The sequence below is a fragment of the Ciconia boyciana genome, chromosome 9 (assembly GCF_034638445.1).
Source record: "Ciconia boyciana chromosome 9, ASM3463844v1, whole genome shotgun sequence".
Taxonomy (NCBI): Eukaryota; Metazoa; Chordata; class Aves; order Ciconiiformes; family Ciconiidae; genus Ciconia; species Ciconia boyciana.
In genome coordinates this window covers 38222062-38249084 of record NC_132942.1, presented here as the reverse complement: position 1 = coordinate 38249084, position 27023 = coordinate 38222062, and the positions used below count along the sequence as shown (strand labels likewise).

General features: G+C 36.2%; 1 long non-coding RNA gene across 1 annotated transcript in view; it reads right to left on the bottom strand.

Annotated features, from left to right (window-relative positions):
- LOC140657082 (uncharacterized) overlaps nucleotides 1-27023 on the bottom strand; it is a 201983-nt gene that overhangs the window by 94266 nt on the left and 80694 nt on the right. Inside the window, exons 6-8 of the long non-coding RNA XR_012044210.1 lie at nucleotides 26886-26976; nucleotides 26088-26125; nucleotides 20188-20284 (exon numbers count right to left, since the gene is read on the bottom strand). This is a non-coding gene — a long non-coding RNA (uncharacterized lncRNA). The remainder of the gene's footprint in view (nucleotides 1-20187; nucleotides 20285-26087; nucleotides 26126-26885; nucleotides 26977-27023) is intronic.

The window sequence follows — 27023 nt, the reverse complement described above, 5'->3', positions numbered from 1 at the left end:
GTGACCTATGATAAATCCTGTTAATACTAAGTCATACACTATATAAGGATGTACATGGACATGTATAGAGTATACAATTTAGACACTGTATCCTCAGTTTTGGATACAATGCCCAGAACGTATGAGGGCAAGTGTTATAAAGGAAATATTTAAAAACAACAATTATGTAAAATTGAAATTCTAAGCCTGAAAATAAAACCTCAATGTTTTTCAGCACACCAATTTCAAAAAATATGTATTTTTTAAATGGCTACGACATTCATGAAATAATTAAGACACAAATTCCAATGGAATTTTGTATTCAACTGGAGTTTTGGCTACAAGCCTCAAGTTTAAAGGTTCCATTTATCTCTTCCCCCCCCGAAATGCCAACATCTTGGAAACCTTACCAATATCTGAGATTAACTTTGCTCTTGTTCCTAAACCTGCAAGATTTTCCACAGAGGTAGATTACTCAGGCCATGAAGAATGTTGTCAGAGAGCCCTTGATTGCGGCCTTAGTAGATAAGACATGATTCTATCAGCACTGACAGATGTTCTTTCCTCTCAGGAAATGGCCACCAAGGATAAAAGTTGCTATCCGCATATAAAAAAGATTAATTTGCATTTGAAGCTCTATATCCATTCCCCAGAATCTCCATCCCTGAGAAAAATAAGGCCTGCACTTCCTTTACAGTACTGGCAGCCCAACATAAACACACAGTTTTTCAGTTATATTTACCTGCCTCCAAGGACTATCATTGGGTATGCAGTATTAAGGTCACTACTATACATACTGCGTTCTAAGCATTTGGCTCACCTCCTCCTGCTGTGCAGTGAAGTCTGAGAGAATATTTTTGTCAGGCAAATATATCTGTGCATAAGTATATTTGAGAAGAAATACACGTTAAAAAAAAGACCGACTTTGGTGTGTGCCTGGCAGATTAAACAAAAATCATTATTGTGTATATATACATCTTATCCATGAAACTACCTAGAAACTACCCGCAAAGAACTGATTTCATCAACAATGTATTAAAAAAAGACTAATATTAAGACTAATAAAAGGATTAATACTGAAATCCTCTCCAATGCATGTATAAATATATTTGCAGTGTGAGTCAAACATACATATAACTTAGCATAAATTATAATTCATCTAACCTTAAAGGGATCTGCAGTTCAGAAAAATATTGTGTATTTCCTCTGAGGTTAAAGACATGCTAGGGCAAAATAACATAGCAGATTAACAATACAAAACAAGGGGGAGTAAAACTTGTACTACACAAAGTAGAGTATTTTCAATCCATCTGATATTCCTGAACCTGCTGAGAGATGGTGGTCAGATGCAGTACAACAGGCTTTCTTGGATCTAAAACAAAGGATATTAAATTTCAGCACACAACACTGGTCAAACTCCTCTTCCCCAGGGCAAATTCAAGGCTTGCAAATAGACACAAATATATTTTAAAGGTTTGTATTTAAAATACTGCACTTAATTATTTATAATTGAGCAAAATCCATGGATACAAAAAGCAATAAAAGGTAAAGAAAATACAAGATTGCTGTAGTCCTTTTTTTTTTTTTGTATGATTTTGTGAGTTAGTGGTAAATGGATCCCCTTTATGATTCTTAGAATATTTAATATGCTGTCCTGCTTTAGAAAACATTTGGTAAATGTGCCACCATGCAAATTAAATACACTGCAGACGATGGCTATAACATGTTAATTCGCCTTTTTCAACAATAATTTTCATCTTAAAAGTAGGCACATTCACACAAACATATCTTAACATAAATAACAGATAAAGGAATACAGCCTGTTGAGCGTCATCTTTGTCAACAAGCAATCAAAAGGTGCTTCTATAATGTCAATGGAGGTCAAGGATTTTCTCAGTACTTCAGCAATTTTAAACCAGTCTCAAGGGAAAAATACATCGAACAAGCAGGTCCTTTTAATTAAACAAAATATTTTGCCTTCTAACTGTAAAAGATTAAATCAAAAGCAAGAAAAAATTAAATACTGGATTAAAGAGCAATTATTTTTTTAAAGTGCTGAAAGTAATCCCTGTAGCTGTTCTTTAACGGCAATATAAGCATCACTGGCAATTCTTTTGGAAACCTATAAAGAACATGAAACACATTTGGGATAAAAAGTTATTCCAGTGTTCATTTTTAATACAGTAAACTTGTATGTTTATAATTATTCTTTTAGAAAACATCTTTGCCATCAACTATAAGATATTTAAAGAATCAGTCTACTCTAACTGCTGTTTAAAGTGCAACTCCAAACTCTCTGTAATCATTTCCTGAATCAGTACAATTTTATGATGGAAATATCCTGAAGTTCTTGGAGAAAACACATTTGAAAACTAACATTTCTATTTTTAGTGCACCTGAATAATCTCCCAATGGAATAGGTGGGTAAGTGAAGAGAACAGTAATACAACCTTTACACTGCTGCTACCACTGAATCAGCCTATTCAGTGATCAAACATAACAGAATAAAAGTTCTTCGTTACATACTGTAACAACTGTAAAAACTTGTAAACAATGAAGAAACCACCTTTTCCAGATCCAACAGTTAAGGAACATCTGCCTCCTAAACACCTTGATATGGGGAACAAAATACTCGTTTTCTTTGATACTACAACAAAATCAGATAGCTTGCGGGTAATGAGGCAGAAATATCCACTTCATGAGGACAACCATCAACATGCCTGTAACAATCAGAGGTTGAGGAAGACTAAGAATAAAAGATAAAGTTGTAGGATTAAAAAAGAAGAAAAAAAAGAGGACTATTTCATAAAACTATAAAGATTAAAAAGGTCAGTTTAGAAATACAAGCATATTTTGGCACAGACATGTGAAAGACTTAACAGCAGGCACTGTGATCCCACTAATAAAATCAGAGTCAGTAGACTTAGCAAGAAAAGTAGTCTTTTAAGGAACAAATTTCTCCACTTTCTCCAAGTCACTTACAAAGGCTTGTTACCCATTAAAATGCCGAAGAAAGAAATCTGAATACCATCTACTAGAAAATAAGAACAATATCGTGACCATCTCTAAACGTAATAGATTCAGTGACAGTTCGACTACTATATATTCTTGTCCAGTTGCCAAAAAGCAGCTTCTCAACCCTGTAATAGTGAATGCTGATTTTTTTTTTTAACATAAAATGCAGACATTTAAATTTTTAATGGAATTATTAGGAGAGGACTAATTATGAATACAAAATAATTTTCATATTAAAACTGTCCTACATTCTTTATCTTGAAGATAAAGAACAGAATAAGAACTTAGTTAGCTATGTGAATTTAAACTGTGAATAAAATGATGCATCTCCTTAATGTATAAGGAAATACAAACAATATAATTTGAAATTATGAGATCACTAATGAAAATTTCACTGAAAATTTGTATATAAATATATAACATTAAATAAGCCTTCCAATATTTCTATGAGTTAGTAAATTGTATTATTGTCATTTTTAACCAGAAAATAATTGACATATCTGTATATTTAATCCAAATTTTAACTAAATCTGTGACAGAATAGGGAATGTAAAGAGAAATACTAACTCTTGTTTTCTTTTTCTAATTACTTACTCAAATGATGCATCACATTTCAGGCACAGGAGTGCTATAACCAGCCAGATTATGGTCTGATCCAATTCCTATTCAAGTCAATGGAAATATTTTATAGACATTAGGCTAGATCCCTGTATGAATCAAAAAACCCTCTACATTTATTCCTATTCCTCTTCTGCTTTTCACCTACTCCTTTCCTTCAGTCCCCAAAAATGCAGGGAATCTATTTAAATTTTTTTTTTCCTTCAGAAAGTGAGTTAGGAAGGACACTACATTTTGGTATTCCTGAATTCTCAATGTCTAAGGGAAAGAATTTGAACATATCACTGCAGAGAGTCCAAGAATGTGTCTGTACATATTTTCATTTTGCATATCAATCCATAATGTCCTTCTAAACTTCATCTGAATCTTTTCTTTTTCTCTGCTTTTTTTCAGACTATATAATAGAAATAAAATAGAAGCTTTGCTTTTCAAGCACAACCAAGCCAATTAAGGGATCCAAATTACTGGATAATTGATCGCATTTTGACCTTTGAGAACTAATCTAGGGAATAAAATGGCAGATCATTAACAGCTCAAGAAAAACAATTCCTGTCTACAAGTTATATTAATCCTTCATACAAAATAAGTATAAAAATGTCTATATAATTTACTTATCAGCATTTTTGTGCACTTTTTATCTCCTTTACATTAAAAAAGCTAAAATCTAATACATTATTTATTTTTAATTTAAGTATATTTTAATCTCAGGTTTATTTTCTATGGTGTTCAGGGATATTCACCATAACAAAAAAATGTCATAATATAAGTTAAAGGTGGAAGACACCTATTTGTTTATCATTACTATGATTTTGATTACAGATGAGGACGGGGACGAAAGCACACAAAGGCCCTACGGTTAATATTAAACTTTGCAGAGAGCCTTCGGGTATATTAATGTCCAAATGTAGGGTTGAAATTTGGAGTACCCTACATTTCCACAGAGCTATTCAGTATGATCTGCATAGAGCTACTAGGAAGATTCCTGCTATCAGAGTAAACACCCTGTGCTTTGTTCTGAGTTAGGTAGAAGTCTCTGGATAAGGCCGGGGCTAGTAACAGATTTCAAGTTGGAGTTCAATACTTAAAAGAGTACAAACAGTTCATTGTATTACTGCATCTTAGATGACCAGAGCCTGAAAAAAACCCAAAACATTTCTACAAGACAAAACAGTTTTACTTTTTTGTTTTGTAGAACATTAAAACTAACCTTAAGTATAGGCCTAGCCTTATCCACAAGCAGTAAGTGAAGTAAATTAAAATCAGTTTCTACTAGACCTCATACTAGCTCGTGGGTCATGCATGGCAAATGGTCACTCATAGCAAATCCCTTCAGTGCACAGGTCTAGAAGAGGCTGCCCAATGCATAATAATTACTTTTAACATTTACATTTGCAGACTAAAATAGCAAAGAACTTAAGACAAAGCAAAATGATAGAGAATTAATGCAGTCTGTGAACCTAAGAACTGTAATTCAGGCACTGAAAATTTTTACAAGATTGAGACATTTCAGAATTGCTGCAGTGCTTTCTGCCACACAGGCCCAAACTGTAAATAGTTCCAGGAGTTTTAAAGGATTCACCTCCCAGATGCAGAGAGAAATAAAAACAGTAAATTCCAAAAAGCTTAATGTCTGTCTAGGTGGAAGGGCAGGAGATGGAAATGAAATCTCTCAGTAAAAGGCAGCCCTAAAATAATAGAAATTTTTTTGGTCTATTTTTAACATTTAGATATTTATTCCATGTTAGACAAAGCATACAGTACACGACTAAACACAGAGATACCCAGGAAACTCAGCTGTACTGGGTGGGGGGCACGGGGCACGAGAAAAGCCAGTGTGATAATGAGAGAAGACTACAATAAATTAACAGTACACTTGATTTTAAGCAGGTTGGGCCACTTATGCACTCAATGGAAAAAAGTATTGTTCACAAGCTTTCCTGTGAACTTGGGAAGGCTGCAAGATCTACAAAAGCAACTGATTAATGCTTGCACAACCAGAGATGGACACAACCTTTGAAGAAAGAAAATTTAAATTCTACAGATTTCTAGAAAGGGTGCCTGAGGTGACAGTTTGCTCAGCTCAAAGAAAGAAATCTATTTACACTTCCAGCATCACCAGGTAGCTAACCAGCTAGAATTTTCTAAATGTCTGTGCCTAAAAGGGAGATTTCACAGGTGCAGTGGCTTCTTTAAGCTCCTTCTTGATTGCAGCAAAAGAACAAGAAAAAATATTGTAAAGTTCACATGACAAACACAGCCAGCCAAACAGCTTACATTATATAATAAATAAATAAATAACACTTGAAGTAAATGCCATATGGGTATTTCAGAGATCAGTTGCAAAAATGAAAATAAAAAATACATTAGAGAAAACTTAAGTCAGAAGACTGCTTTGTTAAGCAGATGCACTCACCCAACTTCTACAACTGTGTCAGATACAGTGAAGATCTGAAAAGACATACCATGCACGATGAAAGATAGTTAACCTACAGTATCTGATGAGAATAGACTGCTTTTAAATAGAGTTGGAAGACTTCCAAATGGCTATTAATGCAGGCTCAATTCAAATGCCTGTGTTACCCTCCTTCAAGATCATCTCTCTCTCAAGCTAAAGTAGGTAGGCAAGTGATTAAGCTGAAACTTCTTGGTTGCTGAATACTGACTATCTGTATTTTTACCATCAATTCCACATTAAAACAGAATAAAATGTTTTGGAAACATTATCTTCGACTGTACAATAGTGTCCAAAATACAGAGTTGATAAAATGAAGTACAGTTATACTTCCTAAGAAAATGGTAGTCAAATAACTAGGATTAATCCACTGTAGTACTGTGTAATCTTAAGGCTAGTGTCGCGGTCGGCAACTAAGCACCACACAGCCGCTCGGTCTCTCCCCTCCCCGTCGGATGGGGGAGAGAATCGGGGGAAAAAAGTGAAACCCGTGGGTTGAGATAAAGACAGTTTAATAGGACAGCAGAGGAAGAGAAAATAATAATAATGATAATAATGATTAAAAAATGTACCAAACAAGTGACACACAATGCAATTGCTCACCACCCGCTGACCGATGCCCAGCCAGTCCCTGAGCAGCAATCGCTGCTCCCCGGCCAGCTCCCCCAGTTTCTATACTGAGCGTGACAGCATATGGTATGGAATAGCCCTTTGGCCAGTTGGGGCCAGCTGTCCTGGCTGTGCCCCCTCCCAGCTTCTTGTGCACCTGGCAGAGCATGGGAAGCTGAAAAGTCCTGGACTAGCCTAAGCACTGCTTAGCAACAACTAAAACACCAGTGTGTTATCAACATTATTCTCATCCTAAATCCAAAACACAGCACTATACCAGCTACTAGGTAGAAAATTAACTCTATCCTAGCTGAAACCAGGACAGCTAGCCATATTTAGAGAGAATGTCTACCAAGCTGATTCAACAGCTACATGGGCTTGTCGTCATATGTGACTGACATCAGAGGCTATGTCAACACCCAAGGGAAAAAAAAACCAAAACAACCTCCAAAGGCCTAACCAATTTGTTACTTACTAGAACAGACCAACACTCTTTTGGGAGAGTCTCCTGTAGGCATTGCTAAGCATCCCAAAGTCATTGCAGAAGAACAGTTTGGCTAATTCTTGTAAGAGGGTTGGTTGGTTGTTTTCAAAGGATGGACTCAAACAAATGTAAGCAAATGCAGCACAAACAAAATGTCCCTTAAACCTCTGCTTCTAAAAATTTGCAAGCCATAAGCTGAAAAGTTTGCCTTAATAGCAAACTAAGAATTGCCACAATTCAATAAAAGTGCATACCTTCAACTCCTCTCACTGTAACATCTAGAACACAGTATTATTAATGTTCTCTTATTCATCCCTTCTTAGATGATAAAAATGCAAACAGGAATTAAGTCCTTTTTAAATTCCTGTACAGATGCAGGTCTCAGTTAATGTTTGCAGACTAACAAGAGCATAAAATTTTCAAATGACCAGAGAAATATTTTCACTGGACGTTTACAATTTGTGAAATCAACGTTTTCCAGGACAAAGTCTGTTTTAATAAGTTTCCTAAATTAAACAAGTATGAAAGGAAAAAGTTGAAGTTATTTGAAAAACCCTTCCTGATATTGTTCAAATGAAGTTCTTCATGTAGAATCATAATTACTTCTGAGTTCAAAATGGGAATAAACATATACTTAAAACTTCAACACAAGGAAGAAAGTCAACTTCCAAAGCAGACCCTTGAAAAACAGCTAAATTAAGTACTTCAAGTGATCCACAAGGCCTGTTTCAACAGTTTTACTTATTTCATTTAGGATTTTGATTTTTTTGTACCAACTGGGAAAGGTTCCAGATGAAAGCTTCCAGATGAAAGCTGTTTTTTCAGCATCACAAGACTTTCTTAGAGAACAGGAAACCAGGTTTATATCAGTTACTGTTAGTAGGCACTATGAACACATTATTACACACTAAGTGCTGGATCTACCAAAATTTAAAATAAAATTATTTTTTCCTTACTTGCAGCTCTCCAGATGCATGTTAACAAATCCATAACACCGTAATATGCATGGAGGAACTATCGTAAGTGTGTACATAAAGAAGAAAAATGTCATGTCACCTACTCAAATGTAAACCTCGTGATTGTTCACATAGAGTGAAGATGCACAGTAGCTGCTGGTAAACCTGTAATGTTGGGGCTTTATTAAGATTTATAACCATTTCCACTAACACAGTTGTGTAATAGGGCAATACCAGGTTAATAGCAATTCCATCTCAGTGTTTGTTTGTTAAATACAGCAATTCACACAATAAGATATTAATCAAATAGATAGCTCTACCAGTTACAACAAGGCCATAAGTTGAATGCTGCAATAATTAACACACCCACACATTCACTTACCTTATCCCATTCACTTACCTAAACCCTTTTAGAAGTTGGTTTTTTTTCCCCTATAATTCTAAAATCACAAAATCTCTTTTGCTTACATTTTGAGAATGAGATCGAATTTTTTGCACTCACCTATGGGTCACAAACTTCCAACAACTGACAGCATAATGTGGACTAAATCAAGCCTAACTGTTGCACAGAGAACTAGGAAAGTACTACAGCCAGTCGTTAACAAAGTTGCCTAGTAATAAGTATGAGGATTTTTTTTTCCCTAGAAAAATGAAAGAGGAAAAAAAAAATTAGAACTATGCCTATACTTGCCAGGAGTATTTTTGTTTACAGATCTTGAAGATTGTCTTTAAAGTACAGTGCAAGATGGCAGTTAGTAAACAAAAATGGAGAAACCAAAGCAGATGATACAGGTAACCAGTCATCTAGCATAAACAATGAATTCTGAATTTTAACTCCCTCAAGCCAAAAGTAAGTGGTACAAACTCTAGACAAGAAGCTATTTCCAGTGTACATTAACAAGGAGTTTATTGATCTTACAAAACTCACAAAAAGGTCAGCACATTTCTTGGCATCTGCTCCTGGCACTTTATCTATTAACTATTTGCGTATAAACACATGTAAAGACCTTTTACTTTCATGTCATGAAGCACTACTGAAAAGCTACAGCTATTATATCAGTGGAAAAATGACAAGCCGATACATATTCAAAAAGTAACAGATTTTAAAACTAGTGAGAGACAATTATCAGCTAGTCTGACCTCCAGCAGAACAAAGGTAAAATAATCTCATTCAGCATTGTTGCATCACACCAATACATTCCTAGCTAATTTCTTGTAGCAAAGATTTAAAATTAAGAAGGAAGCTATCAGTTCTCTCAATAAGTAAATATTAAAAATGTGTATAGACTTCAAATATTCATTGGACCTTATATGAATTTCTGCTAGATTAATCTGCTATCAGTGATTTCTTCCCCCCTATAAATCATAAAACTAAATATTCAAAATTTATTAAATATAATTTTAAAAATCATTTTGCAGCTGTTAGCTGAACACAAAACAGTAATCCATGTGGTAATAAATAATGCTCTACAGTTCACCCACTTCTAGTTGAACATTTTGTTTTTCTGGATGAGATCTTAAGACAGGTTTCTTCCTACTTTACTGTGATAGCTAGGTAAACGTCTCAGATCATCTACTAACATGGATGTTGTAATTTATTTTGGTTTTGGGGTTTTTTTTCCACGTCTGAGGAAGACAACATACATCACAACACTCCACACAATCAAAAAAGACACCACAGTCAAAGGAAATTGTAATGAGCTGATCATACATCTAGATTAACAGCTGCTAATGAGATTAAGCCAACTTTTTCTGTATCAGTCTTGCTCTAAAGGGTTCTTCCCCAAAAGGACCCCTCAACTACAAAAATCTGGTACCATGATATAGTTCTAAAAAGTCATTATTTGCTCCTCTGTCCCAAACTACTCCTCACAAAATACAACGTACTAGTCTTTATTGAAAAACAGATTTATGTCAAGCCAGCTTTTCTGAAGTTCACAAAGTTGAAATCAATCCATTCATTTGCTTTCCTAGCAATAGAAAATTGGTGTTTTATCTTCTTGTGCTTTTCCTTCACCATTTTAAAGATCCAGAGATAACAGGTAGCACAGATATGAACACTGTTCTAATCTCATGTGGTACGTTCTATGTTCCTAATGGCAGATAATAGATTCTAAAGTGCCGAAATCATTTATGACTCAATCCTTTCAATACATTACATGTGCCTCTTTTCATATGGCAAGCAGCAGTCCCAACCCTGGTATTTTCAGATTGCTGTATGAATAATCTGTGTAACATTACTACACACTCAGAATCACTGCTGTCACTTTGCAACATAGAATTCATTCAATTCAGTTCTCTGAAACCTTGGGCTAATTTCCACAGCACCTAGTGCCACTGCAATGCAACTACAGCATACCAAATTATCAGCTTCTCCTTCGGATTTTACTATTTTGTTTGAGGGGAACTTCATGGCAGCAAGATGACAGGATATCTTTTCAGCTGTGAGGAAAACAATGTTTTCTCTCTCATATACACTGAGCTCAGAAGGGTACAAGAGCAGCAGAACCTAATCACTGTGGTTGTACATGCAGAATATAGTGAGTCCCTTTTTTTTTTATCTTGAAGGTAGCTTAATAGTTTGAGAACAGAGTCTTATTAATGTAAATGAAGCTCTAATAGCATATTGCATGAAATTCTTTTTATTAAGCATTTCTTTGGAAAACAGCCTACAAACTGGATTAATCCACTGCACTGTATTTTCTGTAAGCACCTAACCAAAGTGACTTTTAAAACAGATTGCTGAGTAAACTTTAAAGTAGCCAATAAAGATACTTCTGCTGTAAAAGAAGTTTCATATGTAGTTAATTTCACACTTATTTGCACTGGAAAATTAAATTTTTACTTATCAACTTACCACAGAAATACTGGAGAAAACTCTGCTCTGATGTTCTACATAGTATTTTTTGCTTTAGGCAAACTATAATAAAATTAATTGATAATTAGGAAACTGACATTATAATCCTGGTAATATTGTTTAATTCTCCAATGGCACTGTCCACACTGCCAGGCCGTTTCATCAAAAAGAACAAAACCATTTTTTGTAACGCCTGAGAATGCACCTAAATTCCTGAATTATTTTTAAAAACAGAATCAAGGAACATTAATCATCTGTGTGCTTTTGAAAATAATACTTTAGGCCTTCTGTTCCTGAGCACTCAAAATTCTCTTTAAGTATAATGAGAAAGAAAGTAGGATTGAGTCTCTGTGACTGACAGTAACATCTTACATTGATTCATTATCCACTTAAAATGAGAAGAAAAAGTGCAAATATTTTGTGGGCAAAAACAAAGAAAAATTAATTATCTGTCATTTAAAATAAAACGCTCTGGACTATTTCTAGACAAAGTTTAAGAGGCTACCCTCAACAGACTGAAAATCTGCTTTATTTTCAGATAGCTTGCAAATCAAGAGGCATTCTTCATTTGTTTTTAAATATCAAATGTTTTTTGAGTTGTAAATATTACTGACAGAGATGTTTTTCTGCTTCTTGTTCTCAGGCTTTTCTCATAAAACAAGTGTAATATCCAATATATTATAAATTAACTCTCCCTGACAGAAGTTGAGGTTTATCCTGTAGATCAATTAAGACTTAAGCATAGCTGACAATTATGCAAATTTGATTACTTTTTAATAGTCCATCAATAATTTCTTATGCATATTTCTTCTTAAATATTGAATCAAACGTCAACACCAAATCCTGTTACAATTCTGCCTCAGTGGCTTAAAGATTGCATCCATTTGAGTATAAATAGTATAGTTACTTTAAATTCCTGGGACATTGTGTATAGTAACTGCAGAAAAATTCTGTCCTAGAAAGCTGTATACAGTTACTGGTTGAATTTATTTAAACTCACAAGATCAGGAATGCAGAGCTAATTTGCCACACAGCAGAGAAACAGCCTCAGATTTCCAGCAATGGCTTCTTATCCTCACTCCTAAGATTCTTGTACCTCTGTGAGCACCTTTAAATTCTATTATTAATCTTCATGCTCTGTAGTGTAAGAAAGCAATAATCACCTGTCTTTTTTTTTCCCACTTGGTATTTTGTGTCTGTAACACAAACTTGGAGAAAACTACCTTTATCTAGGAAGGTAGCTAAGGGTAGGTTATTGCAAAGTTGAAAGTAACACCAATTAAATAGATCATTTAGTGATCTACTACTGACACTTATATTACATCCCTAACACAAGGGTTGAAGTTTCAGACGTGTTTAAACCAGCATAAGCCAATCTCACTGGTAAAGATGTCCATTCTCCTCCCTGCTCTCCTGGATCCCTTCACCCCAACTATTTGTTAAGAGAATTTCTACTGTTACACAATGAGCAGTCCTGAAAAAGGGCCTGTAGCTTCAGGTGCCAAGACAACATGGTCCGACTCTGTCTTCCCTGCAATGATCCATTTTTCACAGCATTTGCAACATGCCTTCCCTGAGTCCCTTGGGTGTGGGACACAGCGGCTGTCTTCTTGGAAAAGATCCCTGCATTCACTTAATCCTAAAACACTTATGAGGACGTATTTCCCTGTTTCTGACAATTTATTGGGCTAAGTCCACTGGCCCTTAAAGTTTCAGGAAAGCAAGTTACAGACAGACTTTTTTCCTATATCATCTACTTTTAATAAGTATTAAAAAGTAAGAGTCAAAATATTTATCAAAAGGTCTGCAGCATCTTACAAACAGCATGCAGTACTCCATATAAACAGGGAGTATAAATACTATGAGTCACTGGCTGAGTCATTCTCCCCACTGCTTATCTTGAAGTTAAAAGCCTATTTCGTATATATGTAAACCTTCTCTTACTGGCTTGCATTGATGTCAAATGATAAAATAGAAATCCAGCCTGGAGGATCCCTCACAATTTTAAAAGGCTTAGAAGATCTGAAAAATCCACATGCAAGATGCTAAAGGCACATGGCTGTAGCAAACCAGTTTGTTTCCTTACTGAATAACCCTTAGAAATGTATCTAATGGATTGCTTGAATGATATAGTTCTATATATTACTAACGGCCTTATTACTCACAAGTAGGAACTATGGAAGAGTTATGAAAGCTAATCAGTCACAAGTAACTAACATGTACAAAGTACCCACTTAGTTGCTCAATTCTGCAATGGTAATTATATTATTTAAATAATTACATTGGGGTGGTTTTTTTCCACCAGAGGTGCTAGTTCGATTAGATCTTTTTACTTTGCTATTTGGTTAATTTTTAGTGTTCTACATCAAAGATTTATACTGAAACAAGTCAGGAAATTTTCTTAAAAGAAAGAAGAATCATTAATGTTGAAGTTCAAGTATAAGTAAATCAGGAACAGCTGGTGATTTGAAGTTTAAGCAATTGTGCTGCAAGTGAGGCCTAATAATTTATGACTGCAAATAGTGAGAGATCTGTAGGTGGAAGACAGTTTAAATACAAATAATTACTAATATTAACCACGCAAATCAACAGTGTCATGATTGTCATATTTACAATCATGCTTACAGACTTGGCTGTCATGAATGTAAACACCCATGTCTTACAAGACAATTTCTCTTCTCAGTGTCAGATGCTACTTTTCTTTTGGTATTTTTCTTTTCCTTTGAGAGGAAGCTTTGCTTTAATTCTTTTCCTGGGGAAAATTATTCTTACAGTGTAATTCCATTACAATTCCAGTGGAGCCAGGGATTAATTTATCTGTGTCTTTATCAATCTAACAATTTTTATGTTCAGTTCAGCATTATTAACATTTGTTTAATTTGTATAAACTTAATTTTGCATTTTCCCTAATCTTACTTGTTTTTCCTCCTTCCCTGCTCCTCTCTCTCCTGGTAGGGCTAAATCAGCAATATTACATAAATAAAACCAGCCTTGTTAATGGTGAACACTGCATATATTGTGTCATATTCTTCAGGCACAAGTATTCTTACCTTGCTTCTCTGTTGGAAGGTATCATTTATAAACTTGGTTTTAAAAGCAAAGTCTTTACTGACTCTGTCAGAATGCTCATGACAGCCCCCTCACATGACAGCCCCCCGAACTGCCATTCCCACATCTATCAAGAAATCCTCTGACTCCAAATGCTCCCTAGGAGAACTCTGCTTGGACTCTACTTTTCCAAGATTTTATTACCACCCATTTTTCAAGATTCTCTTACAATCAATTCAGTTGGAAATTCATCACTGTATCAGAACAGAATGGCATACACTGTGTTCAGAAAGAATTTCAGCATGTAATTAAAGAAAAACATCTATTTCCTCTCTCTTCTTCCCCTCTTCTGTCTCCCCTCAGTAGATATGGGCGGCGAAGATAAGTGAAGGCAGGAGGTGCAGGGGGAAGAAAACTACAAAGGTTATGAGTAAGGAAAATTATTGGACTTCTCTCTTTTTCTCGTTGCCTGTTCTACTACCCTAAGCTGACCTGGGGGAAGAAAACAGACAAAGGATATGAGTAACCCTAATGCAAGTACGTCAAAGTGTCACATATTATTCTAACAAAGACATCTAATTCTAGAGCAGACGATGCTTTGAAGGTTTTAGAGCAAGTCAGCTCAAAAATAACATAAAGATAACTGCTTAGAAGTTTCACCTTTACTGGAAAACATCTTTGCCCTCTGAGGTGGAACAAGAGATCTGGAATTTTGCTCAATGCTGAAAATCCCTGCTTGCTTAGAAGGACCAGGTGTCATTCATATAGGGTTCTACTGTCCCAGTAAGTCATATCAGTGGATGCACTGATGAACTACGAATCAGCACCTCAGGAATTCTTTTAAATTTTATTTTGTTGTGGTTTAAGCCCAGCCGGGAACTAAGCCCCACATAGCCGCTCACTCACTCCCCCCTCACTGGAATGGGGGAGAGAATCGGAAGAGTAAAGGTGAGAAAACTCGTGGGTTGAGATAAAGACAGTTTAATAGGGAAAGCAAAAGCCGTGCATGCAAGCAAAGCAAAGCAAGGAATTCCTTCACTCCTTCCCACGGGCAGGCAGGTGTTCAGCCATCTCCAGGAAAGCAGGGCTCCATCACACCTAATGGTTACTTGGGAAGACAAATGCCATCACTCCAAACGTCCCCCCCTTCCTTCTTCTTCCCCAGCTTTATATGCCGAGCATAACATCATATGGTACGGAACATCCCTTTGGGCAGTTGGGGTCAGCTGTCCCGGCCGTGTCCCCTCCCAGCTCCTTGTGCACCCCCAGCCTCCTCGCTGGTGGGGTGGGGTGAGGAACAGAACAGGCCTTGACTCTGTGTAAGCACTGCTCAGCAGTAACCACACCATCCCTGTATTATCAACACTGTTTCCAGCACAAACCCAAAACACAGCCCCATAGTAGCTACTATGAAGAAAATTAACTCTATCCCAGCCAAAACCAGCACTTTTTTTTTTTTTTTTACCCCTTCAGAGTTGGATCTGTAGCCTACCAGTGCATTGTCTTTCACTGCTCTCCCAGCATGCTTATTCCTTCCTTTAAATTGTTAAGTGTTTAACATATTCTTCCCCAATGAAAACCAGTAGCTAATCTAGCTAAAGACTAATAAAAGCACAATAGAAATAGGGTTCAAACAAATTACTTTGTTTGAACATACTCATATGGTCCAACAGTCATTTGCAACATACTTTCACTCCAAAAGATAAACTAAAGAAAACCTCTACTTTATATCTCTGTGCATGTGTGTATACAGCCTGCCTAGACACATAGGAAAATTGAACAAAATACGAGTTCAGGTCTAGGACAAATGACAAAGTCAAATAACGATATTCAAAAGGTCTTTCACTGTATTATGGAGTTTGAGGTTTCATAAAAGGATCCAAAGACCACAGAAGTCTGCTGCCCTTTCTCTGCAAGACCTTCATACTTTTTTTTAAATTTTTCTTCTATCTGTGTTTCACATTTTACAAATTATGTGCATTATGACAGTATCTGCAGGTCCTGCTTGTGATCAGCTCTTCAGGCTACTAGACATTGAACTTCAGTCATAGTTCTGAACTTCTAGGTCCCTGAGTGCTTTTAGAAAAATTCATGTCGTCCCATTTAGACTAAATTCAATTATTGGATAATTGATAGCAATAAAAAAAATTTATAAAAAAAATAGAATCCCCACTGTTTTACCAATTCCTAATCTCAGCTAAAATCTTTTTTAAATTTCTATCATTTATTTTATGAAAATAGTAGCAAATTCCATAGTGGCTAAATAGACACATACATGGGAAGATCTGTGTCTGCAATTTAATTAAGGATGCAAAACCATACTAAACTCTGGTGCATTGTCCATTAAGAGCAGAGGCTAACCTTGTTAGAATCTCAGTCGAACAATGCTTATGAGATAACACTAAGTACTTAAAGGAGCATAACCATTGTTCACCGAGTAGACCAGACCAACAGGGATTTGAACATGTAATTTGAGTGTGGTTAGATATTGCATCTGAGGTTCAGATACCCATGTAATGGCTTCCATTTATTTGCACTAAGAAACATCCTTCTGTGGCTTAAAAACATCTTGGCCATAATTATATCTAAAAATCAAAGAAGCTTCACATAATTTCCAGCAATAAAACAAAACCACAAGTGTGTACTGTATATAAATAATAGTAACAGTAACAAAGACAATTTGGGAACTAGGACCATAGTGTCATGGAAATAAAATGACTGCTTAGGGTCAGGGAAGTAATGTCTGTGTAAAAGTAGAAATCCTTTGCATAGATTTCATATTACTCTAACAAATGCAACTCTGATAATAAGAACATTAAAGACCACTATGTATTTTACTTGGTATCTCTAATGGCCCATGCTGACCAGGGAACAAATGCAAAAGCAACAATTTTTTTTAGTTGTATTTTTAAGCAATTTATTCTTATTACTTAATTTATTCTCATTACAGTAACAGCTAAAAACCCTGATTAAGGATCAAGAACAAGGATGAAAAGACATAAATTACACATCATTGTACTTACACAATTGCCTATTGTGATACAAATATACTCTGTGTGTATGTGTGTTTGTAAAGAAACATCAAGTTCTTCTTCAAACCAGTATTTTTTAGTGTAATTCCCCCCTTTCTACTTAAAACTTAAACAGAGGACTTCACAAAAATTTTCATGCAGCCAGGAGGTAGTATCTAAAAAGGCTAGTATTGTCAACTTTCAGCCCTAACACGAAATTCAGCAGGAATTTCAATGCAGTCTCTTCACAAAAGCTAGAAATATGCTGAATAAATTAAGAGCCAAAACATTCTCCATTACCTTTTATTTGCCAACTAACTGTTCGTACCACTCACAGTTTGTCTTTTGGAGCCAGCTGCCCTAAATTATAACAAAGTACCAGCTCTTCTACACATACAACTGAGCATTATTTTCTGCTTTAAAGTCAACTACTGGCCTCATATTTCTTAAGGGACAAAGGTACTTGCTTAGGCATTATGGAAAGTAATGCCTAGTTTTTGGATCCCAGGGGATATGGAGGATAAATCCTGATCTGCTCAGGCCTGTCAAAGCTGAGATGTTCCAAAATATAATATGCCTAAAGAGCTTCAGTGTAAAAAGACATACACAGTATTACCATTGCAATGCCTCCAGGATTAGATGGTATCTTTACAACAGTTTAGGATTCCAACTTTTAAAGCCTAAATTCAATGAAGTACCACTTTGGAGAAATAAATCCTTTCCTTGACAGACAATGATTTTGTATTCTTAAAATTCAAAAGGGGATGCTACGCTATAAACCCTTTCACAAGATTCTGAAGAAATTTGAAGACTCTGCCTTGTGATATACGGGGTAATAAACTTCATAGGTTACCTAGGGTGTATCCCCAGCCTAGTGCCAAGGGCTTCTCAGGCAAATACATCCTTAGGATGACTTCCTGTAGCATATACAAGATAAAGTTATTGATAACTACTTTGTTCACTATTTTATTTTGGTTTTTTAGGAGATTGTATCTGGTTCCTCCCTCACTGTTCTTCAGTACAACTGTACTGTTCTTGACTGTATTAAACTATGTGAATATAATGAAAAAAAAGGGAAGAAAAAGGAGAAAGCAATAATCACAACACATTAAAACACACAAAAGTAAGCAATGTGTGCACTAAAGTCAGAGACCCCTCTATACTACAATAAAAGCAACTTTAAAGTTCCTATACATATTGTTTCTACTGAGGTGTATTATTTTCATAAAATCATTCCTGCATCTTGTGTTGTTTCACTTCCGCAAAGCACATGTACATGCTACAGAGTCACAGTTCATACGTATTTCCATAACACAAAATTCAAGGTTACATCTTATACAATGGCTGCAAACAAGACTTCAAGGTGTGGACAAGTGGAGGTATGAGTAAAATATTTTCCAAATACTCACAGAGACCTTAATGATGCCAACTGCTAATGCTGATTCATACTATCAGAAAATAAGGAAGGCTGTTGTAATGGAAGTTTTGATGAGCCTAATGAATGCCTCAAACAATTCCGACTCATCTATTCAAATGTGGTGTAAAATAAAAAACCACCAAACAAAAAAACCCCACCACGCTAAAAGAAGAGAGAAGGCAACGCACACTGGGATAAACAAGCCCAATGACAGATTTTAGCTATATGCACTCATGCATTCATGAGCTGATTTACAGGAGCAAGATATGGGGTAGGTAAGCTTATGGAAATGTCAGTTAATGTTCAGTATCAGTCAAAACAACACATCAAGTATTTTAAATTACTGGAGAAAAGGAACAGAACAGAATAGACATAGTAACACTATGTCAGTGTAAACCCATGGTGCACTCAGGTTTTAGGTGTAGTTCTGGTCCCACCCTCAAAAACGTAACATGGGAATTGAAACGTCACTATGAAGAACAATCACCAGCAGACAAATTGGTTTTGCACAAGAAATGATTCAACTGCCTAGTTCTCTTCAGTCTGAAAAAAAATGACAGAACAGTATGATAGATACAAAATCCTAAGCAGAACAGAGGAGAAGCTGATTAGGGACCAATTGGCCATTATCTCTTCCATTAACAAAAATACATAGATTTTATATGCCAATGTTTACATTTAGTCAAGAAAAACTAAGGTGACAATGATGGTAATTTACAATAAGAAAAGCTAAAACATAGCAAAGATTATTTCAGATCTTTTATTAACAAGCATTTGGGTCTCAGTTGCTCTCAGCAATTCAAAGACCACTCATAACCTGAACTGGTTTTATATTTAATTACACTAAGATGAATGCAACTCATTCTATTTTGTGTTCCTTATTAATGCCTTCAGTTGTCTACAAAGCACTCAGTATGCCATTATCCCTTGGTATCTACTGGAAAGCTGAAGAAGGTTCAAAAATTTAATATACCTCTTCAGTATGTTCCTCATTAAAAGCACATGATACACATTGATTGCTTCCTAACATTTAAATAGCTGCAGGTGGAACTTTTTTTAAACTATAAAATCTCAGACTAATCTAAAATTATGTTTAGAGTATCACAAGTGCTCAAGTTACTGAAATTAATAAGTTATTGCTCACCAACTGAGGTCATATAAAACATATAGCACTGTGTGCAAACCACCAGCACATGCTGTGAACTAAGGTGATTTAGTCTGAACTACCATGAAAGCACTTAAAAGCAAGTACGCATTCACGGAAAAAGAAAGCACTATTACCTAAAGCAGCTTTAGGTATTCTCCATTCCTTGAAGCTGCGTCCCGTGAAGGAATTAAAATATTTTATTTTCTTAAGTATTCACAGCGGGATCAACACAAACGATTAGTTGTCATTACATTGTAACTCAATCTATTTCAGATAAAAGATAACACATTAGCAGAAAGGCATGCAGTTAGGCTGATACTGTTTTATGAAGTTTAACTAGATGATCATACTCATAGCCCTTTCCAGACCTGGAACAGCACCCTAATCACTGTATGTAGTGCACATCCATTACACAAAAAGTAAGATAATGACTTTTCAGGTTAGCCCAAAGTCTGTGACGAGAGCCTGGCAACAGGACCATTTTTGTGAATAAGATTTCTATTTAACATTTTTATTGTAAAAAGAATATTACAGCTTCTATAGTACTACATAATCTTTGATCTGGGAAAAGAACTTCAGAACTTTTAGGCTTACCTGAATGACGCATTTTATGCTGGTTCTGTATACTAGGTGTCGTGGTTTAGCCCCAGCCGGCAGCTAAGCACCACGCAGCCGCTCGCTCACTTCCCCCCTGGTGGGATGGGGGAGAGAATCGGAAGAGCAAAAGTAAGAAAACTCGTGGGTTGAGATAAGAGCAGTTTAATAATTGGAACAAAATAATAGTAATAATAATAATGAATTATAATGAGAAGGAAAACAACGAGAGAGAGAGAGAGGAACAAAACCCAAGGGAGGGAAAAAAGGGGGGGAAAAAATGATAATAATAATAATTTTTAAAAAAAATTATACAACCGCTCACCACCACCCGCCGACCGATGCCCAGCCAGTCCCCAAGCAGCGATTGCTACCCCCCGGCCAACTCCCCCAGTTTATATACTGGCATGACATCACATGGTATGGAATAGCCCTTTGGCCAGTTGGGGTCAGCTGTCCTGGCTGTGCCCCCTCCCATTTCTTGGGCACCTGGCAGAGCATGGGGAGCTGAAGGAAAAAAAAAAAAAATTAAAAAATTCCTTGACCAATGTAAACACTACTTAGCAACGGCCAAAACATCAGCGTGTTATCAATATTATTCTCATACTAAAATCCAAAACACAGCACTATTCCAGCTACTAGGAAGAAAATTAACTCTATCCCAGCCAAAACCAGGACACTAGGACAAGCTTCAAAAATGAAAATTTATTTCTGCACATGAGTACTCACTGTAAGTACAAGATGTTGGTATATATAGATATAAAAGTTTTCAACCAAACTCAACAATAATGCTAATAAAAATATTAAAAACTATTAAAAAATTATGTCTACATAAAAATAAAGCTATCCTGTAGTAAGCTAAGAAAGGCACCAACCCGTATGTCTCTCCCAGTTGCCCTTTAAGGCAGTAGAATACACACATGTATTTAGGCCTTGCTGAATAAATGCAAGAAGCATACTACTGTAATTTGAGTTTTTAAAATATCACAAATTCTAATACCTAACCAGATTGTCATATTTTGAGACAGAATATACATTTTCCCAGTAGAAAAAAAAATCACAATGAGATTTATAGAAAGTAAATTAAATGTCTATTAAATTAATTGTGGTGAAATTTTCAATTAAACAATAATCCCAACAAAGGTTATGAGGGAAAAAAAAAAAATCAAACTTTTATCCTATGGAGAGTGAAAGCTGAAATGAACTACAGTTAAAAAGAAAGATGAGTTTTACATGAACTAATAAAAGGAAAAATGCCTCTCAACAAAGAAGTTGTGCCTTCATAAACTCCTACATATCAGGACACTTAAATTTTATTTGATCCCTAAATCTATGTACTTCCAGAAATGTTTTCTGCAGTTCAGTTATACTGCAAAGTAAGATTATATGGCTATTGAGTTAATTTTCTCAGTGTATAATACTGAACTGAGTTGCAGTGTATGACAGATTTATGTCTATATGTTTTGAAAAAACAGGAAATAGCAGGCATTTTAATCTATGCTGTATGGCAAGACCTCAAAAATAGTTTAAGAAACTCAACATGTTACAATGGAGAGGAGGGCTCAGCTTCTTTTAAACTTTGTTTAACCACCATATGCATATTTCCAGCAACATGTTTTAAGATACAATGCACAATGCATTTTCTTCTGAAAAGCAAATACCTCCTATGCGAGGGCTAACTGTAGCTCATAAGCAAATTAAAGCAAAACATTCAGAGACAGATTTACTGTGAAGACACTTGTGACAACAGAAATTGATAGCTTGTTACTATGAAAAAGCTGATATTTACAAAGGAATTACCCCATGATGTTTCAGTATTTTCCAGCCTGTGGTTACCACACGGAGATGGCAAATTATAAAGAAAGAAATTAAAAAGAAAAAAAAATGTAGTGTATGGTTATGTCATGTGTAGTATGGGCATGCAGCTGCACACGTATAAGTCAGTGACATGCGTAATGGTTGTTTGGTGATCTCCATGACATAAATTGGCAGCCTCTGTTCAGCTCATAAACAGGAAGATATCTGCATCACAGAAACCATCATCACAACTAGCACTAAAAGACAACCTTTCTGGCAATCTAAGCAGAAAACCTGAAGGCTGAATAGAAAAAGATACCTGAAGTATTTTCTCAAGGAGATTTTCTATTGATCAGAGTTTGAGGAAGCACCACTGTTTTGTAGCTTCCATTGGCACCACCAACAGCAATACATTTGTGTCACTGGAAGCATTCAAGGTCAGGTTGGATGGGGCTTTGAGCGACCTACCTAGTGAAAGATGTCCCTGTCCATGGCAGGGGGATTGCACTAGATAATCTTTAAAGGTCCCTTCCAACCCAAACCATTCTATGATTCTATGATTAAAAAAAGCAATCCAATCTTCACATCCAAATTGCATTCAGTCAAATATTTGAGACGGAAAATTCCAGACTTAAGCTTGCCCTTGTGGCTTCATTCTGACATCAGTTTTAAATCACATAAATTATTTATTTCCTTTTTTTTTTTTTTCATTACACCAAAAGGTTCTGTGGTTCAATTATTTCACAGACTGTGGCTTTGATCATGTAGGATATATGTAGGAACTACTACATGCCTGAAACAGGTACATGCACAACATCAGCATCTACCAGGGTGCTTATTTCCAAGCAAAATACTGTTCAGCTTCTGCAGGCCTAACTGTAAGGTGGTATTATACTGCAGGTATGGGGCATGTTCAATGCAAAGAATCTCCTGAAAATCTGGTTGCCAAGTGAGAAGGCTCTATACAAGTCATTTTTACGTTCAATCATTTTGAAAGGTGAAGGAGGCTAGTTCAGATTTTTAAAAATGACTTTTAATTGATTAAGGGAAGTGCTTTCTCCGTAACGAATGCCACAAATGAGGAAAATTAATGGGCAATATTGGACCAAAACCATTAAACTTAAAAATTTGAAAATCACACAGATTAAGATTCATGAAATTGCCAAGATTTGTTTAGGCAAAACTGTATTACAATGCATAGTGTGGTAGTTCTTTAAACTGCAGACCATCCCATCACTAAAATCACCATCACTGTCTGCAATCAGCAATCATATGATCAAAGTTAAGACCAAAATGAAGGACTGATTTGGCAGGGAAATCACCTCAACATAAAGGTTAAAGCTAGGATTAATGACACAACAGAGAAACTCATTTTACTGTATGGACAGCAGTCTCATGCAAAGAAATGGAAGACCACAGTTTTCTTCTCCAGAGTTCTCTCAGACATTACATTAGACTTCAAGAGTAATAAATGTAACTATAGATTCCTGAATATTTACCTTAAAAAAAAAAACTTGAAACCCTAACACTTAAAGAGAAGTTGATCTCTAGTATTATGTGTATAGCACTATCTGAAGCATGTTGTGGTTAGTCATTACAGTTCTATGAAATGAGTACTTATGCTTCCCCTACATTCTTCAAACAAAAAGATTGTAAATGGTTTACTGTCAACACTACCAAAGGTCAAACAGTTCTATCCTGTACAGTAAAAGTACAGTTAGACTGAAGTTATATCTGGCTTAAGGAAATCTGTCACTTTTTCCAAAAAATATACATAACAGCACCAAGTCAAGTGTCATTCTTCAAGATGATGTGCTTCACCTGTGCATCTCCAATCCTGAACCGTACCTTCTGAGTCCATTACCAGTATGCTCTATTTCCATACACTGTCATCAAAGTGCCAAAAAGGATATATATATTGAACAATCCTACTATAAAATAGTATTTCTTATCACATTCATGCAGTTCACTTGTTTCTTAGTGCCTTGCTTTTCTTCTCATTTCTCCTGTGGTGTTTTTTTTTTTTCTCCTCCTTTTAACATTTTGAAATAAATGAAAAGAAAATAACAATCCCAAAAAGCTCACGCCAGTTGGCAGGGAAATTAAAAATCACAGATTCAAAAGTGCTTTCCTAGTTCATGAAAACATCTCTAATGAGACAGATGAAAATATGAATTGCTCCTAATGAGCTCAAAATTGCACATATTTCCCTTAGTTTAATTTTGTAAGTCTTCACAGATATTTTGTGTTATGCTTTATTATAAAACAAGAAGTGGCCACAAGGCTGTGATAACCAATTTGTGAGATTAAAGTACTCAACTTGAATGGTTTCATTAACTTCTAAGTCATGAGTCAAAGTCAGCATAAAATACAACTCCTTTGCTATTCACAGAGGGTCTTACTCTCCAGTGACTTCCAACCTTTTGGAGTCATTTGCACCTGGGAAGAGTAACACTGTTATTCTTGACTTGTCAGCACTATACTCACTTGCACAGCTATAAAAGGATAAGGTACAGCAAAACTGTGAAGACTAAGGCCCTAACACCTATTGGATCTATACCATGGATTTCAGCTACGACATGGCAGAACCAATACAGCTTCCGCAGTGTATAGCACTCACATCAGTCTAAGCTGCAGTCTCCATTAATACATTCTAACCAGATTTGGAATCGGATGAAATAAAGCCAGTGTAAACACTTTAGCTAGCTTTTATGAAGAGATTTTAGGATGGCCAGGAATGCACTAGGTCACATCAGAAGTACATGCTATTACACTACAGACAGAAAATGGAAAGAAATTGTGACAGGATTTGTAAAAGTTCCATGTCAGTTCCAGCCTATATTCAGTTGTGAGTAACTCTCATGGATCAGTAGGTGCATAATGCAGGTAACGTGGGGGAGGGCAGGGTGATAATAAAAAAAAGGGGGAGGGAGGAAAGCAAAGACCCCATGCAGACAACAGCCAGCCATGTGTGCTCATGAGACCCAGGAACATGTTCAAATCTGGAACTCAACCAATTCTGAGGTTGCAGTATAAATGTTAGGATAAGCCTGTGAACTTTTTTTGCTGCAGAAGTGGACAAAATATGATCCGTCACCTGCCCCAAACTACAGAATAGTTTTGGTGTGCTCAAGAAAACAGATAAACTATACAAGCTACCTGTTGATTGTAAAGAAGTGCAAACATGACCAGAGGTGTCCAGAACAAGAACATTGAGAGCAACAGCAACAGCTACAGCAATTCAGAAAATGACACCAGAGTTTGAACAGACTAATGACCGATGAGGTATTCCCTACACAATTCTATAAACTAGGGACACTTAAGGCAGCAAGAATAGTAAAATGATGTGGGGGGCGAGGGGGGGGAAGAGGGAGAAGGTGTCCACAACCCATGACCCTGCACCATGACTACACATCACATGGAATCACTACTAGCAGCTGGGACCATCTTTTCAATACCTCGGGTACCTGAACAACTCTGGTGGGAGAACCCCACAACCCTGTACCAGGATCTGGGACCACCTCTTCAACCTTTTGGGCACTCGGGAAGTAGAGAACTACCCAGAGGAGCCCATGACTGAGCCAGGACTACACATAGCACAGCTGGATCCACCACACTAACCCACCCAACTTCTCTCCTGGACTGTATCATCTCTCCCACAGAACAGGGAAATTGAGTAAGGAACCACTATGCTAACCTGCCCAATTTCTAGGCCGACTGTGCAATCTCTCCTATTGGAAAGTGACATTATGTCATTAGTAAAATTTCACATATCTGTGATTAAAGTGTTTTGGTATCCAAATCCATTCAGTCTCCACACTGTTATTTGGTTTTAAACCACAGCATTGAAAGGATCACTGCTTTACCACATACCTAAACCGTAACATTTTCTTACAGCAAAGAACTTAATTTTCTCACCAGTTCTACTTAATACTTACACAGTTCGAGCTTCTAACTATATTACACCAAAAAGGACTATCATAACACGCTGATCACAGAAGAGTAATATCTATATAGCAATAGCATAGTACAGTACAGAATCATACTCAGCATGACAACATAACAGAAGCAAATATCAGTACTGAATATCAGAATGTACTCACATTTGTCTTGCAAGCACCTAAGGGAACTGTGTGCAGTTCTGTAAGAGGAGAAGAATGAAAAGGAAGGACTACATTTGCAATAAACTTCCTAAAACTTTGAAGAATTCTGTGTGTTTGTTAAACATATTTTAGTAAACTGACAGAGTCCAGACAATTGCAATTCACATTTAATTTACAAAAATTTGAAAAACAAACTAAAAGCTAACATATTTAACAGCACAAAGCAATTGCTCCTCATATTACTCCACAGGTCATTCAATCCACCTTGTTCTTTTCGATGTATTTCTCTCCTTTTTCACAAGTCTCTTTGCTTGCATTCCACCTGGCAAGAAACATGTTGTTGCCCAGCTCATTTTTGCACTTTTCTCCAAACTGTTCTTGGACTTCTGCCTGCAATGTACTCATCTTTCTCACACACTACATCTGCTGTTCAGCTTGCTGTATTTCTCTTCTGGGCTGGGTGCACACTCACGCAGAGCAAGGAGCTTTAACACAATGCACAGCAGCATGACAGAGATTTCACTACTAAATATAACTTAATGAAAAGGATTCACAATTCAGACTGTGCTGCTGAACAAATATTAACCCATTTCACAGATGCCCTTAGGAAGTAAGGCAGCTGGGCCCAACATTCATATATATATAGCAAAAGGTAAATGAGTAACAACATGCAGTAGGAGAAAAGAACATTCATAGCTTCCTCTAACCACTGCTGTTTGCTTTCACTTCCTCCCTCCATGCTGGGAACTGAAATAAGCTTCCCTATAACCATGAAATCTGAGAGGAAAATTTACTCACAGGATCAGGATCTTCCTTTTCTGTTTTGTAGTACCCACCACTGCTACAGGACCCAGCACAGGTAGTTTCTGTTTCTCTCTCTTCCCTACACCTGCAAGATGCATCCATGGATATTAGGAAAAATTTCTTCACTGAAAG